Consider the following 17,227-nt stretch of genomic DNA (forward strand, 5'->3'; position numbering starts at 1 on the left):
AAGAGAGGGGGGAGGTGCCGCATACTTTTAAATGACCCGATCTTGTGAGAACTCACTCACTATCTCTAGAACAGTATCAAGGGGATGGTACTAAACATATCATGAGAAATCTGCCCACATGATTCAGTCACCTCCCATCAGGCCCTACCTCCAACATTGGGGATTGCATTTCCAACATGAGATTTGAGCAGGGATGACACATCTATATATCAGAAGTCACAAGTGGAAATAGAAAACATATGAGAAATTGGACAGTTACATAATGAAGAGATGGAAGATTTTTACTGGTAAGAGCCAATGTCCCAAAATGTGAAAATCAATGGAACAACTAAACTGATTTCAAAAAGAATTTAGGCCAGGTGTGGTGGCTCATGCTTGTATTCCCAACATTTTGTGAGGCTGAGGCAGGAGGATGGCTTGAGCTCAGGAGTTCAAGACCAACCTGGGTAACAGTGAAACCTCATCTCCACAAAAAATAAAAAATTAGTCAAGCATTTTGGCACACGCCTGTACTCCTTGCTACTCAGAAGCCTGAGGTGGGAAGGTCGCTTGAGCCTGGAAGGTCGAGGCTGCAGTGAGCTGTTCCATTCTGGTGACAGAGTGAGATCTTGTCACACACAAACACACACACACACACACACGCACAAATGTAATTCAGCTTGATTTGTGTTTATAGAAGGGAATAAATGTTTTGTGCATTGGATTTGTTAATTAAGAAAAAGAGCATGAAGGTAGTATTGAGAGGTGACAACATGCTAGCAGCCCTCACCGGAAGGGGCAAGATGGGTTCAATTCATCATGGGCCTGTTTGGAAAAACCCAGGAGAAGCCTCCCAAAAAACCGGTCAATGAGTGGTCATTGAAGATAAGAAAGGAAATGAGAGTTGTGGACAGGCAAATAAGCGATATCCAAAGAGAAGAAGAAAAAGTGAAATGGTCTGTGAAAAATGCTGCCAAGAAGGGCCAGAAGGATGTCTGTGTAGTTCTGGCCAAGGAGATGATCAGGTCAAGGAAGGCTGTGAGCAAGCTATATGCATCCAAAGCACATATGAACTCAGTGCTGATGGGGATGAAGAACTAGCTCGCCGTCTTGCGAGTGGCTGGTTCCCTGCAGACGAGCACAGAAGTGATGAAGGCCATGCAACGTCTTGTGAAGATTCCAGAAATTCAGGCTACCATGAGGGAGTTGTCCAAAGAAATGATGAAGGCTGGGATCATAGAGATGTTAGAGGACACTTTTGAAAGCCTGGGTGATCAGGAAGAAATGGAGGAAGAAGTAGAAATGGAAATTGACAGAATTCTGTTTGAAATTACAGAAGGGGCCTTGGGCAAAGCACCCAGTAAAATGACTGATGCCCTTCCAGGGCCAGAACCTTCAGGAGCGATGGCCGCCTCGGAGGATGAGAAGGAGGAAGAGGCTCTGGAGGCCATGCAGTCCCAGCTGGCCACACTCCACTCAAGAGCTGCCATTTTATGTATCTCTTGCACTACATCTCTGTTGTGACGACTACCATTTTGGAGAAGGTTCTGTTTGTCTCTTTTCACTCCTTGCCCAGGTTTTGGGATCGCAAAGGGATTGTTCTTGTAAAGGTGGCGTAAATAAATGCATCACTTTTAGGAGTATAGACAGAAATATCTTATTGTGGGGAGGGGAAAGAAATCCATCTGCTCATGAAGCACTTCTGAAAATACAGGTGATTGCCTGAATGTCAAAAACTCCTTTTGTCTATAAAACACTATATAAATGAATTTTAATAACTTTTTGCTTTAGCACTTTGCCCCACTGTAGATTGCCCTGCACAGTAAACTTTCCAGGTGTTGGCTTCCCCAGATTGCTTCATTTGTTGGGCGTGGAAAGAGTTGCTATGGCCAGGCATATGGGATTTGGAAGCTCAGCAGAAGTGACTTCTGCTCTGTGGATGCTGCTCCCCAGCTTTCACAGACATGGTGTGACAACCATTCTTTTATCTATTTAACCAAGAGGATGCTTGGGAATTGTGCTGCTTTTCCTGTTGGCTGGTGGCTTTATTATGTCCTAGGGTGTGTATGTGGGTCTATTTAGAGCTTCTGTCTCTTCCTTCCCATTGCAAGTTGCACCCAGATCAGAAGCTGTAAGACTAGGTCTCTTTCACCTCTCAGTGCCTGTCCCTGCTTTGAGCTGGTTGTCTTGTGCATGGGACATGGGCCTTCCTATCCTTGTTTTCTCAAAGTCAGGAGCTGACCAGGAGTACACTAAGATGTGGTCATGCATCATAACCAATATTCTCTCATCTGGGACATTCTTAAGATACATTTATAAATCATTTCAGCAGTAGCACTTTGTATGTGTTGAGAGGTTACAGAGCTTTTCGACATATGCAATCTCATTTAGTCTTTACAAATAAGGAAAACAGCACAGTTTGGGAAGTATCAGAGCTGGGATTCAAACCCAGATCCTCTGGTCCAAGTAGTATGTGCACTGAACTAATCAGGCAGGAAAAAAGCCCAGCCACTGTCTCACAGATTGGTTTTTGTATATTGTAGCAAAATCCTGAAACAATAGGGTCCTTCCAGTCTTATCATACAAAATGGCAATCTTGGCTGGGTGCAGCGGTTCATGTATATAATCCTAGCACTTTACAAGGCTGACACAGGAGGCTCTCTTGAGAATAGGAGTTCAAGACCAGCCTGGGCAACATAGCAAGATCCTGTGTCTACCAAAAAAAAAAAAAAGAAGTCATTCTTGACTCCAGAGGACCCTCCTATTACTCTTGATTTCATCTTTAGAGTATAGTTTAAAAAACTTTTTTAAAAATCAGTTGTAGGTTCACAGCAAAATTGAACAAAAAGAAATTTCTCATATATCCCCTGCCCTCACACATGCATAGCCTCCCACCACTATCAATATCCCACACCAGACACATCATTATTGCCCAAAGTCCATAATTTACATGAGGATTCACTCTTGGTATTGTACATTGTATGGGCTTGGACAAATGTATAATGATATCTACAATTATGGAATCATACAGAACAGTTTCACTGCCCTAAAACTTCTCTGTGTTTCACCTATTCATCCCTTTCTTTACTAATCCTCTGGCAACCACTTTAAAAAAATTATTTTAGGTTCAGGGGGTACAGGTGCAGGTAAACTCGTGTCAAGGGGGTTTGTTATACAGATTATTTAGTGACCCAGGTACTAAGCCTAGTCCTCAATAGTAATTTTTCTGGTCCTGTCCCTTTTCCCACCTTCTACCCTCAGGTAGGCCCCAGTATGTTATTCCTTTGTGTCCATGTTATTTCACTCCCACTAATAAGTGAGAACACGCAATATTTGGTTTCCTGTTCCTGTGATAGTTGTTAAGGATAATGGCGTACAGCTCCATCCATGTTCCTGCAAAGGACATGATCTCATTCTTTAGCAACCACTTTTTACTGTCTCCCTAGTTTCCCTTTTCTAGAATGTCTTATTGGAATCATACAATATGTAGCCTTTTCAGACTGCCTTCTTTCACTTAGTAATATGCAATTAAGGTTCCTCAGGGATAGTACGAGATGCCACCTGGCGTTTACAGGAAAGGCTTCTAAAATCAGATGCCTTTCAAACTCTTATACCAACCTCTGGAATTGGGCAGCATGGCTTTTCTCCTTTCTAGGTCCCATGGCAGCCATTTTGCTGTTACTCACCTTTGGGCCCTATATCTTTAACCTTCTTGTCAAATTTGTCTCCTCTAGAATCGAGGCCATCAAGCTACAGATGGTCTTACAAATGAAACCCCAAATGAGCTCAAATAACAACTTCTACCGAGGACCCCTGGACCAACCCATTGGCATTTTCACTGGCCTAGAGAGCTCCCCTCTGGAGGACACTACAACTGCAGGGCCCCTTCATTGCCCCTATCCAGCAGAAAGCAGCTAGAGCGGTCATCGGCCAAATTCTCAACAGCAGTTGGGGTGTCTTGTTTAGAGGGGGGATTGAGAGGTGACAACATGCTAGCAGCCCTCGCTCTTGGTGCCTCCTCTGCCTTGGCGTCCACTCTGGTGGCGCTTGAGGAGCCCTTCAGCCCACCACGGTACTGTGGGAGCCCTCTCTGGGATGGCCGAGGACAGAGCCCGCTCCCTCTGCTTGCGGGGATGTGTGGAGGGAGAGGTGCCAGGGAGAACTAGGGAGGCGTTCAGCGTTCGTGGGCCAGCGCACTTGGAGCACCAGTGGGTGCGCCAGCCCCAGACAGTGAGGGGCTTAGCACCTGGGCCAGCAGCTGCAGAGGGTGTGCTGGGTCCGCCAGCAGTGCCAGCCCGCCAGGCACTCAAATTCTCACTGTGCCTCAGCTGCCTCCCGGTGGGGCAGGGCTCAGGACCTGCAGCCCGCCATGCCCAAGACTCCCCTGACACTCTGGGGTCCTGCACAGCCAGAGCCTCCCCAACGAGTGCCACCCCCTGTGCCACAGTGCCCGGTCCCATGGACTGTCCAAGGGCTGAGGAGTGCGGGCTCACTGCACAGGACTGGTGGGCAGCTCCGCCTGCAGCCCCAGTGTGGGATCCACTAGGTGAAGTCAGGTGGGCTCCTGGGTCTAGTGAGGACTTGGAGAACTTTTATGTCTAGCTAAGGGATCCTAACCGCACCAATCAGCACTCTGTGTCTAGCTCAGGGTTTGTAAATACACCAGTTGGTACTCTGTATCTAGCTAACCTAGTGGGGACTTGGAGAACTTTTCTGTCTAGCACTCTGTCTAGCTCAGGGATTGTAAATGCACCAATCAGCACTCTGTCAAAACAGTCCAATCAGCTCTCTGTAAAATGGACCAATCAGCAGTATGTGGGTGGGGCCAGATAAGGGAATAAAAGCAGACTGCCCAAGCCAGCCAGCGGCAACCTGCTTGGGTCTCCTTCCACACTGTGGAAGCTTTATTCTTTCACTCTTTACAATAAATCTTGCTGCTGCTCACTCTTTGAGTCCACACTGCCTTTAAGATCTGTAACACTCACTGTGAAGGTCTGCAGTTTCACTCCTGAAGCCAGTGAGACCATGAACTCACCAGGAAGAACAAACAACTTCAGATGTGCTGCCTTTAAGAACTGTAACACTCACCACGAGGGTCCGCAGCTTCATTCTTGAAGTCAGTGAGACCAAGAACCCACCAATTCCAGACACAGTATAATAGAACACAGTATATAGTACCATTAATTTAGAGTTGAATTAGAAAGATGGAGGAATAGGAAGAAAATTAAAAAGAAGAAGATAAAAGGAAAAAATAATATATAAACAAAGACACAAAACAGACACAGGATAGGGTAGGGAAAGAATGAGAAGAATAATTTATGTTCAACATAGTCAGTATCAGGCACTATATTCGTGCTTTATTTATAGACTTAATTAAACCCACATAGAACTCTGAAAAGTAGGCATTAATTACTTTGTTTAATAGATGGATATTATTAGCTAAGAGTGGAAAGAGGATATACATACCTCCCCACTTCTCATAGCTCTGCCTTTGGGATCAGCTTATTAATACAGCCATTCTGCTCTCCTCCTGTTTCAAGGGAACAGGCTCAGCCCCTGTGTGCCAAATCTGCTGTAACTGACTCAAGAGAGCTGTGTGATTTCAGGGGTGAGTGTTACGAAACCAGTGAACAAATATACTTAAGTCTCATTCTCCAAAATACTATTGCAACAACACTGCATAACAAAGAAACACAAAATTTCAGTGGCATCTGGTAACAAGTATTTATTTCACTTCTAGATGTGTGGGTCAGATGGTGAGGCTCTCCTCCCTTGTGTGTTGTTTGTTCATTTGTTTGTTTTGAGACAGAGTCTCGCTCTGTCGCCCAGGCTGGAGTGCAGTGGTGCCATCTTGGCTCACTGCTGCCTCCGTTTTACAGATTCGAGTGAGTCTCCTGCCTCAGCCTCCCTGCCAAGTGCCACCAGGCCAGCTAATGTTTGCTGTTTAGTAGCGATGGTTGCACCATGGTGGCCAGGCTGGTCTCACTCCTGATCTCAAGTGATCCACTCGCCTTGGCCTTACAAAGTGCTGGGATTACAGGCAAAAGCCACAGTGTCCGGCCTGCATGTGTTCACTCGGGGGTCTCAGCAAAAGAAACAGCAGCTACCAAGGGAAGCTTTCTGCGTAAGAAGAGCAGAAGAGCAGAGGTACAAGAGGGCAAGCCCTCCTCCTCAAATACATTTCAAGTATTTGAAATGCCTCAAATATGCTTACATCCCATTGACCAAAGTAAAGCCACTGGGATAGACACTTTGCTTTAGAGTGAGTGGCAAAGGGCAAAGCAGCAGATACAGGGAGAGAGAAAGAATGTGGTCAATAATTTAATTTACCACACTCTAAAATCCCCAACAATTATAATCAAGAAAAATTGAAACATGCAGGCAGCTTAGTAGGCATTTGAGGTGTTCGTGTTTTTCCTCCCACTTCCACTAGCCAGCTATACTTTCAGTTCTCTGAATGAACCATGCTGTTGCATACTTCTGTGTCTGAAATTGGTGGGTTCTCGGTCTCGCCGACTTCAAGAATGAAGCCAGGGATCCTCGCAGTGAGTGTTACAGTTCTTAAAGATGGTAGTCCAGAGTTTGTTCCTTCAGATGTTCAGATGTGTCCGCAGTTTCTTCCTTCTGGTGGGTTCGTGGTCTTGCTGTCAGGAGTGAAGCTGCAGACCTTCGTGGTGAGTGTTACAGCTCTTAAAGGCAGTGTGTACCCAAAGAGTGAGCAGCAGCAAGATTTATTGTAAAGAGTGAAAGAATAAAGCTTCCATAGTGTGGAAGGGGACCCAAGCGGGTTGCCCCTGGCGAGCTCAGGCAGCCTGCTTTTATTCCCTTATCCGGCCCCACCTACATCCTGCTGATTGGTCCATTTTACAGAGAGCTGATTGGACTGTTTTGACAGAGTGCTGATTGGTGCATTTACAATCCCTGAGCTAGACACAGAGTGCTAGACAGAAAAGTTCTCCAAGTCCCCACTAGGTTACTAGATACAGAGTACTGATTGGTGTATTTACAAACCTTGAGCTAGACACAGGGTGCTGATTGGTGTATTTACAATCCCTGTATTTACAATCCCTTAGCTAGACATAAAAGTTCTCCAAGTCCCCACCAGACTCCGGAGCCCAGCTGGCTTCACTTAGTGGATACTGCACCAGGGCTGAAGGTGGAGCTGCACTCCTCAGTCCCTGGGTGGTTGATGGGACCCGGCACCACGGTGCAGGGGGCGACACTCATTGGGGAGGCTCCGGCCGCCTGGGAGCCCACTGCGGGGGTGGGGGTGGGAGGGAGCGGTTCTGGCATTGAAGGGGTGGCGGTTCCGGCATTGAAGGGGTGGCCTGCCCCTCCACACCTGTGGGCGTTTCTCGTTAGGTGGAACTAGAGACTTGAGAAAAGAAATGAGACACAGAGACAAAGTATAGAGAAAGAAAAAGTGGGCCGAGGGGACCGGCGCTCGGCATACAGAGGACCCATGTCGGCACCAGTCTCTGAGTTCCCTCAGTATTTATTGATCATTTTCTTTACCATCTTAGAAAAAGGGAAGTGGCAGGATAATAGGATCATCCTAGGGAGAAGGTCAGCAGTAAGACATATGAATAAAGATCTCTGTGACATGAATAAGTTTAAGGAAAAGTGCTGTGCCTTGATGTGTATATGCAAACATCTCCATAAACCTTTTTAGTGCATAAAGAGCACCATTGCCGCCAGCATGTCCGACCTTCAGCCCTAAGGCGGTTTTCTCCTTTCTCAGTAAACAGAACACACAATCGGGTTTTACACAGAGATGTTCCATTGCCCAGGGACCGGCAGGAGACAGATGCTTTTCTCTATCTCAACTGCCAAGAGACCTTCTTTCCTCTTATACTAGTCCTCCTCAGCACAGACCCTTCACGGGTGTCCGGCTGGGGGATGATCCAGTCTTTCCCTTCCCACGAGGCCATATTTCAGACTATCACGTGGGGAGAAACCTTGGACAATACCTAGCTTTCCTAGGCAGAGGTCCCTGCGACCTTTGGCAGTGTACGTGTCCCTGGGTACTTGAGATTAACAGAATGGTGATGACTTTTCACAAGCATACTGCCTTCAGTCACTTGTTTAACAAAGTACACCCTGCACAGCCCAAAATCCATTAAACCTTGAGTCACCACAGCACATGTCTCTTGCAAGGATAAGGTTGGGGGTAGGGTCACAGATTAACAGCATCTCAAATACAGAACAAAATGGAGTCTCTTATGTCTACTTCTTTCTATATAGACACAGTAACAGTCTGATCTCTCTTTCTTTTCCCCACAGGACATGGTAATGGTGGGCTGTGGGTCCCGAGCCCTGCCCTGCAGGGAGGCAGCTGAGGCCTGGCAAGAACTCGAGCGCAGTGCTGGCGGGTCTGCACTGCTGGGGGACCCAGCGCACCCTCTGCAGCTGCTGGCCCAGGTGCTAAGCCCCTCACTGCACTGGGCCGGTGGTGCCGCCCGGCCACTCCAAGTGCTGGCCGCCGAGCCTGCACCTGCCGGAACTCATGCTGGCCTGTGTTGCCATGTTGCCCAACTCCAGAGGTTGGTATAAGAATTTGAAAGGCGTTGTCTGATTTCAGAAGAAACCTTTTCCTGTAAACGCCGAGTGGCATCTTGTACTATCCCTGACTGGTTAGTGTAAAAACACTTCCCCTAAGAAGATGTAGAGTCCTCCTTTCTCAGCAGTGAGGAGGTCTAGGCCTCGGCGGTTTTGGAGAGTCACTGCTGCTAAAGAGTATATTTGGGATTGAAAAGTAAGGATAAATTTCATTATTTCTTGCTAACTGTCTGAGAAATCCTTTGAGAGGCTGGGCGCGGTGGCTCAAGCCTGTAATCCCAGCACTTTGGGAGGCCGAGACGGGTGGATCATGAGGTCAAGAGATCGAGACCATCCTGGCTAACAAGGTGAAAACCCATCTCTACTAAAAATACAAAAACCAGCCAGGCGTGGTGGCAGGCGCCTGTAGTCCCAGCTGCTCAGGAGGCTGAGGCAGGAGAATGGCGTGAACCCCGGAGGCCGAGCTTGCAGTGAGGCGAGATCGTGCCACTGCACTTAAGCCTGGGCCACAGAGCGAGACTCGGTCTCAAAAAAAAAAAAAAAAAAAAAAAAAAGAAATCCTTTGAGAGCGTGTGGTAGTAGGATAATGAAGTAGATAAACCAGCTATTCCGGTTCCTGTAGCAGTAGCCATTTCTAACCCTACAAATAGGGATATTAGTTGTATGACTCTGCACTGACGGACTTAAGCTGTGATGGGTACTGATAAGGTCTGATTTCCTGGGGCAATATTAATGTTGGGACTTAGAAAGACTAAGGTGCAGGTGCCTGTCCAGTTAGTGGGGAGGCAGATATAGGTCGACATTCCAAATAAGAATATGCCTTGACTGGGTAGACAGAACTTTACCCTGGCTTTTAAAGGAATAGGGTACACTGTTTTTTCTTTACTGCTTCTTTCTTTACTCTTTCTTTACTCTTCTACTTCTTCTTTGTCTCTCTTTTTCTGAATCTCTTTCTGTCTTTCCTTGTCTGTCTCTTCCTCTCTCTTTCTCTGACTTCCTGTCTCTCTCTCTCTCTTTCCTTTCTGGTGGTCTTTCCTTGCCTCTGCCAGCTGCTTAGGCTGCTGTTCTCCCTCTCCTTCCCATTTTGTTGGCTTTGGCAGTGTAAGACTGCCACTTCCTCATGTTTTTGCACAGCATGCAGTAACTCCATGATTTCCTTGTGGTATTTAATGGGGGTTCCTGCAGAGGTTAGGAACTCCATTTCTTTCCGTATTTCAGCATGGGCATGTAGTAGTAGATAAGCATACTTGCTATCTGTATACACATTTATTCATTTTCCCTTTCCCAGTTCTAAGACTCGGGTAAGTGCCACTAGTTCTGCTAACTGGGCACTGGTCCCTGGGGGAAGAGGCTTACTTTCAAGTACAGTTACATCACTAACTATGGCATAACCTGCCCTTCATATCCCATTCTCCACAAATGAACTTCCATCAGTATATAGGTTAAGGTCAGGATTAGTTAAGGGGACTTCTAAGATACCATCTTGGGCGGCATAAGTGTGGACTATAATTTGGTGGCAGTCATGCTCGACTGGTTACATTACTTTGAATCTGTTCATGTCTGTCTGGTTGAGTGGTAACATGATAAATATGTAGTAAAAACTTTTTTAAAAAAATGGCAACTTAACAAAATATAGTGCTAAACAGTTTATTTTTTTATAGCCTTTCAATCACTTCCTTGTTCATGGTATAAATGGAACCACTGTAGCTATACACCAAGGATATGCTATTCTCTGGGTTGTATGTAGCTCATCTATTTTAATTTCTTGTGAATATTTTAAATCAAGGCAACAACTGGAAGTTCTCTGTCCTTTATCCTAAATTGACCATAAGAACACCCCAGAGTGGCATTTCAGAATATGTTACTGACATAGAAGAATTTGGATTCCTGAGCACTATTTACTGTTGTGCAATTTCATCACACAAAGAGATTGTTTGTTCAGTTCATTATATTTGCTTGCTGACTACATGACCTTTGCCTACCTTGCATAATGCTTCATTTTCTTCCACTTCCTTTTTGCAGGAACTGAGTTACTTTCTTTTAATCATGGTAAAGGACTGACATTAACACATCCCTCCTTTACCCTACCATGGGGCCTTCCTGCTGACCTCATGAAGAAGGACAAAATGTCAGCGAGATTCACCGTGAGATCTGATATGATGAAAACAGACGTGAAAAATCCAGACATTGCCCCCATTGTGACTCCTGGAGAGAGCATGTGTGCCTTTGTACTCTTAAAATTAATATAAGCCAGGTACAATGGCATGTGTCTGTAATCCAGCTACCTGCGAGGCTGAGGCAGGATGACTGCTTGAGGCCAGGAGTTTGAGGCCACCCTGGTCAACATAGAAAGATCCAGTCTCTAAAACAATATTTAAAAAAGTTTAAATTTAATATGTCTTGTAGGGTTTCTAAAATTTCAAAGTAAATTCTTCCCTCTTTCCTACTGAAGTAGATAAATAATATTGAATTTCAAAATGTCTGAGTCACTGGTAAGAGTCATTCAAGTTCAAATTATTTGACATAGAAAAAAATACAGGAAACAATATGTTTCACATTGAAAGAGAACTAGTTCAGGGCTCGTGTGGTTTTCTTCTGGTTCTATACATCTACATCAGGCTTAGCATCCCCACTGTGGGCTTTTCAAGTTAGTTTCATAAAGTTCCTTTTTTTTTCCTTTGGTGCATTCAAATATTCCACCTTTATTTTAATTATTTGAGCAGTTATTACTAGTTTTATGTGTGTAAATTGACTTTTCCTGGCACTTGGATGACGTAAGTATGTGTCAATAAATATAGAACCAAGACAGCTTTGCTCTGTCTGTTGCAATTTTACCTCATTATGTCCAGTAGCAATATAAGTGAGGTGGTGACTGAGATTCCTGCAAGAGAGAAAGACTTTATCCATCCATTCATTTGTTCAACAAGTAATTACCAAGCTCCTACCATCTTCCAATCACTATGCCATAAAAAGGTGAGGAAGATAAACATGGTCTCTCCTCTCATGGAACTTAGAGTGTAGCAAAGAAGACATTTATTTAATATATAAACATGAGTTTTATACTTACATATAAAGTATTATGCATCTGTGTCAAGATCTAATCACAAAACAAAAACCGCTTGTATAACTAGAACAGAGGGACTTGGGAATTGGTTACACAAGTGATAAACAATTAAGAAACCCAGTGGAGGATGGGGAGGCCAGGCAGAGGCTAGCAACAGTGGGAAACCACCATTTCCCTTTTCACAGCCCAAAGGGATATAAGGAAGAGGCAATGTTATCAAAGTACAAGGGTCACGTCACCTGGCAGGAGCTGGAGCCACATTAGGAAACACAACTACTGCCAATTACCACATCAGTGAAAAGGAGATTGAGGAAAGCCTTGGCTTCTATTTGTCTCCACCCTCCAGTTTCTCTTCAATAGTTGTCATTGGCTATAAAGCAACTTGCATGGGAGTTCATTCTTTTTGCAAAATAGAGCAGAGCAGGACAGGGATCGGAGGGTAAATTGGCCCAGAATATACAACATGACAATCTAACCTAATATTGGGACTATCAGGGACAAAACCACTATTTATTCCTGACCATCATGTCAGCCTGGCTATGTAGCTACATAGTTAGAAATAGTTGCTGACAGTCTTAAAATATTCTTTCTTCTTTTCATTCAGACATAAACCTGAGTAATGGGAGGAAAAGAAAGAGGAAGTTCTAAAAATGGTATAGGCAACCAAATGGAGGGTGGGCTTATTTTTTCTTTATAGCCAGGAGTTCAGTATAGACGCGAATGGGAAACATAACACGTATTGAAGTACTATTTTCAAAACCTCACAAGGTTTGTGTTCAAATTTTATCTTTTGCATTTATAAGCTTTGGGACCTTTGGCAAGTTCTTTAATCAAACTGAATTTAGTCTCCTCATCTGTAAAATGAGGTTAATAATATCTACCTTGAGACGTATTATGGGGATTTCCATATAGCAGAGACATAGGGATGTCAAGTTGGATGGGGTTGGGGGGTAAGGGCTTCAAGTCACATTTGCACAGAAAACCAAATGCCCACTTTGTACTGACATCAACTAGAGTTAATATATGTTAATGACTTGGATACATAGTAGGTGTTCAATAGTTACTTGTGTTGTATTTCTAAGTCTGCCTAGAATATGGTTTTCTAGGATGCAGAACTTCCTAAAATAGTTGTTAAAATGCAGGCTATACTTCATTAGTCCTCTCTCTGCCGCCCAGGCTGGAGTGCAGTGGCACTATCTTGGCTCACTGCAAGCTCCGCCTCGTGGGTTCACGCCATTTTCCTGCCTCAGCCTCCTGAGTAGCTGGGACTACAGGCACCCGCCACCATGCCCGGCTAATTTTTTTGTATTTTTTTAGTAGCTACGGGGCTTCACCATGTTAGCCAGGATGGTCTCGATCTCCTGACCTCATGATCCACCCGCCTCAGCCTCTCAGAGTGCTGGGATTACAAGCGTTAGCCCCTGCACTTGGCCCATTAATTGATTGTTTAACTTGTAATTCTGAAAAAATTAAGTTGCTGAGAGCTACAATTATAAAAGATTGCTTCCTTCCTAACACACCTTCTTAGACTGGATATTAAAAATACTGTTTCCACAGTGGAACAAATAATCATGGAAATAGAATGAGTTGTGCAGTCAACTCAGCTGAATTCGTCAAGTGCCAGTTTAACTTTATAAATAGGAGCTTACTATAATATTTTAAAAGTTATTCAGATAAGCAAATTTTAGAATAATGGTTGAAACAAAAGGACTGATTTAGTTAAGTTCTTCTCTGTGAGTCAGAAAGACTAAAGCTGTGAATAACACTAAATAAGACAGATGGACCAGGTGCAGTGGCTCATGCTTGTAATCCCAGCACTTTGGGAGGCCGAGGTGGGCAGATCACGAGGTCAAGAGATTGAGACCATCGTGGCCAACATGGTGAAACCCCGTCTCTACCAAAAATACAAAAATTAGCTGGGAGTGGTGGCACACACCTGTAGTCCCAGCTACTTGGGAGAATGAGGCAGGAGAATCGCTTGAACTGGGAGGCAGAGGTTGCAGTGAGCCGAGATCGCGCCACTGCACTTTAGCTTGGGTGACAGGGTGAGACTACATCTCAAAAAAATAAAACAATAAAATAAAATAAAAAGCTGGGTCTGGTGGTGTCCACCTGCAATCCCAGCTATTTGGTAGGCTGAGGCAGCAGGATGCCACTGCAATCCAGCCTGAACAACAGAGTGAGACCTTGTCTCAAAAAAAAAAAAAAAAAAAAAAAAAAGAAAAAAGAGAAAATCTACTACAACTCAGTGAGAACACTAAGAATCTGGGAATCTAGATCATTTGAATCACAACCTGCTCCTTCTCTTCCTTCTTCCAACTCAGTATGAGAGAAATTTCACTTCAGACAAGCAGCCAAGGACAAGGGTTCCCTCCTGTCATAGCTGTCAGGCAAGGGGTAGATTTCCAGCATTTTTCAAATGCACCAGCTATGTTTCGCAGAGGCAAAATTTATCTGCTGCATGAGAGGTCAGAGGCTCCCTTCTTCTATCCAGCCCCTACTTAGTGCAGAATCTCTACCATAGGTGTTGTGGCTGGCTGAGAAGACTGAGACCCTAATTGCTTTCGCCAGAGTTCATTTACAGGGTGAAGGTTCCACTTTCGTGAGGAAAGCCAGGAGGACCAGAAGGTGCTGCCTCCATCTTGAATCCTCCTCTTAAAGGAAGGGTGTCATTCATAGCAAAGTCTCTACCTTAAGCTCCATGGCTCGGAGATTTTTCTCTCAGGAAAAGAAGTAGGCCTTCAGAAAAGAGTTTCCCATTTCTCCACAAAGAACTAGCTTTAATCTGAACCAAGTGTAAGAAAGTTCAAGCTTAAGGGTATTCTTTAAAACTGAGGTGTTGAAAGATGGTGAATGCAACAAATTAAAAAGTTGGCCAGCAAGTTTGCTAAAGAGAATAAATGATGAAAACAATACAGAAACTACCTCTAAAATGAGGCCAATAGTTTAACTGTGTCAAACTATAGAAAATTTATGCCCAAGGGCATCTTAAATATAAAAAGGCAATCAGCCACCAATTAAAGAAGGCTAACATCTGGGTGTGATGAAGGAAAGAGTCACAGAGAGCACTGCTAAAGCTGCTCTCATCTCAGCTGAATGTTCCTGTGCCCAAGGTTGTGCCCTCTAAGGAGCAACATCAAAGGCTTCCTACTAAAATAGTACCATCAGAAACTAAAGGAAAAAACAGGCAAAAAATAACAAGCACCACGAGATGAGAGACAATTATATCCACAATTGCTACAATATATTATTTAAGTGTCTCGTTTTCAGAAAGAAAAAAAAAGACACATGAAAAGCAACAAAAATATGTGACCTGTACATACACACACACACACACACACTTTCACACTCACATACACACAGGGCTGGGCGTGGTGGCTCACGCCTGTAATCCCAGCACTTTGGGAGGCCGAGGAGAGCGGATCACGAGGTCAGGAGATCCAGACCATCCTGGCTAACATGGTGAAACCTCGTCTCTACTAAAAATACAAAAAAATTAGCAGGACACAGTGGCGAGAGCCTGTAGTCCCAGCTATTTGGGATGCCTAGGCAGGAGAATGGCCTGAACCCAGGAGGCGGAGCTTGCAGTGAGCCGAGATCTCACAACTGCACTCCAGCCTGGGCGACAGAGCAGGACTCTTAAAAAAAAACAAAAAAAACAAAAAAAAAAACAGCAGGCAATAGAAACTTCCTTTAAGGAGGCCCAGACTTTGACCACTTCTGACAAAGACTTTAAAGTAGCTATTATAAATATGTTTGAAGAACTGAAAAATAAAAATCAAAAACAAAAAACAGACTTAAAGCCTTAAAAAATTGTATGATGGGTCTGGCATGGGGGCTTACGCCTGTAATCCCAGCACTTAGGGAGGCCGAGGCGGGCGGATCATGAGGTTAGGAGATCGAGACCAACCTGGCTAACACGGTGTGAAACCCCATCTCTACTAAAAAAATACAAAAAAAAAAAAAAAAAATAGCCGAGTGTGGTGGGGGGCGCCTGTAGTCCCAGCCACTCGGGAGGCTGAGGCAGGAGAATGGCGTGAACCCGGCTGGCAGAGCTTGCAGTGAGCCGAGATCACGCCACTGCACTCTGGCCTGAGTGACAGAGAGAGACTCCGTCTCAAAAAAATCAAAAACAAACAAACAAAAAATTGTATGATGGTAATATCTCATTAAAGAGAGAATATATTAAAAAGAAATTATTAAAAAAAAAAAAAAAAAAAGGACCAGGCCAGGCGCAGTGGCTCACACCTGTAATCTCAGCATTTTGGGAGGCAGAGGTGGGCAGATCACCTGAGGTCAAGAGTTGGAGACCAGCCTGACCAACATAGAGAAATCCTGTCTCTACTGAAAAATACAAAATTACCTGGGCATGGTGGCGCATGCCTGTGATCCCAACTACTTGGGAGGCTGGGGCAGGAGAATTGTTTGAACCTGGGAGGCAGAGGTTTCAGTGAGCTGAGATCACACCATTGCACTCCAGCCTGGGCAACAAGAGCAAAACTCCATCTCAAAAAAAAAAAAAAAAAAAAGACCAAATAGAAATCCTGAAGTTGAAAGTACTGGAATCAAACTTCAAAAATCACTATAGGGCTCAACCACAGATTTGAACTGGCAGAAGAAGAAATGAGCAAACATGAAGCATGAAGATAGGCTAATAGAGAATAATATCCAAAAAGCAGATAGAAAAAAAGAATAAATAAAAATAAAAAGAGTCCCAGAGGAATGTGTGACACTAAGAAACGCACCAACACACATATAATAGGATTACCAGAAGAGTAGAACAAAAGTATTCAAAGAAATAACTAAAATTTTCCCAAATTTGAGGAAAAACAATATATATATCCAAGAAGGTTAACAAGCTCCAAGTAGGAAAAACAGAGCGCTATACATAGAAACATCATAGTCAAAGTGTTGAAAGTCAAAGACAAAAAGAACTTTTTTTTTTTTTTTTTTTTTTTGAGATGGAGTCTTGCACTGTCACCTGGGCTGGAGTGCAATGGCGTGATCTTGGTTCATTCCGACCTCCACCTCCAGGGTTCAAGGGATTCTCCTGCCTCAGCCTCCCGAGTAGCTGGGATTACAGGCGCCTACCACCATGCCCAGCTAATTTTTTTCTATTTTTAGTAGAAATGAGGTTTCACTATGTTGGCCAGGCTGGTACTGAACTTCTGACCTCGTGATCCACCCGCCTCATCCTCCCAAAGTGTTGGGATTACAGGTGTGAGCCACTGCACCTGGCCCAAAAAGAACATCTTAAAAGCGGCACAATGAAGCTGAAACAAGGACAATCGCAGACAAACAAAAACTGACAGAATTGTTAGCGATCCTATCTCATAAGAAATACTAATATAACTGCCCAAGGGGTTCCTCCTGCCTCCTGCACAAAGGAAGACCATGGCATTGCAGTAAAAGAATTTAATTAGACATGAGGCCAGCCACACCACATGGAAGATGGAGTTAGTACTGCAATAATTCTCCTCTAAAGCTTCTAAATTAGGGATTTTTCAGGCAGTTTCGGGGAAGGGGTGGAGGTTGCTAGGCTTGGTGCTGATTGGTTGGGGTGGAGATGAAATCAAAGGGGGTCAAAGCTGTCTTCTTGCACTGAATCACTTCTGGGTGGGGCCA

General features: G+C 44.3%; 1 pseudogene; it reads left to right on the plus strand.

The window, feature by feature from the left end:
* Positions 1 to 798: 798 nt before the first annotated feature.
* On the plus strand, positions 799 to 1,503 carry LOC104665007 (annotated as a pseudogene).
* Positions 1,504 to 17,227: the final 15,724 nt, after the last annotated feature.

The sequence above is a fragment of the Rhinopithecus roxellana genome, chromosome 4 (assembly GCF_007565055.1).
Source record: "Rhinopithecus roxellana isolate Shanxi Qingling chromosome 4, ASM756505v1, whole genome shotgun sequence".
In the NCBI taxonomy this organism is placed as follows: Eukaryota; Metazoa; Chordata; class Mammalia; order Primates; family Cercopithecidae; genus Rhinopithecus; species Rhinopithecus roxellana.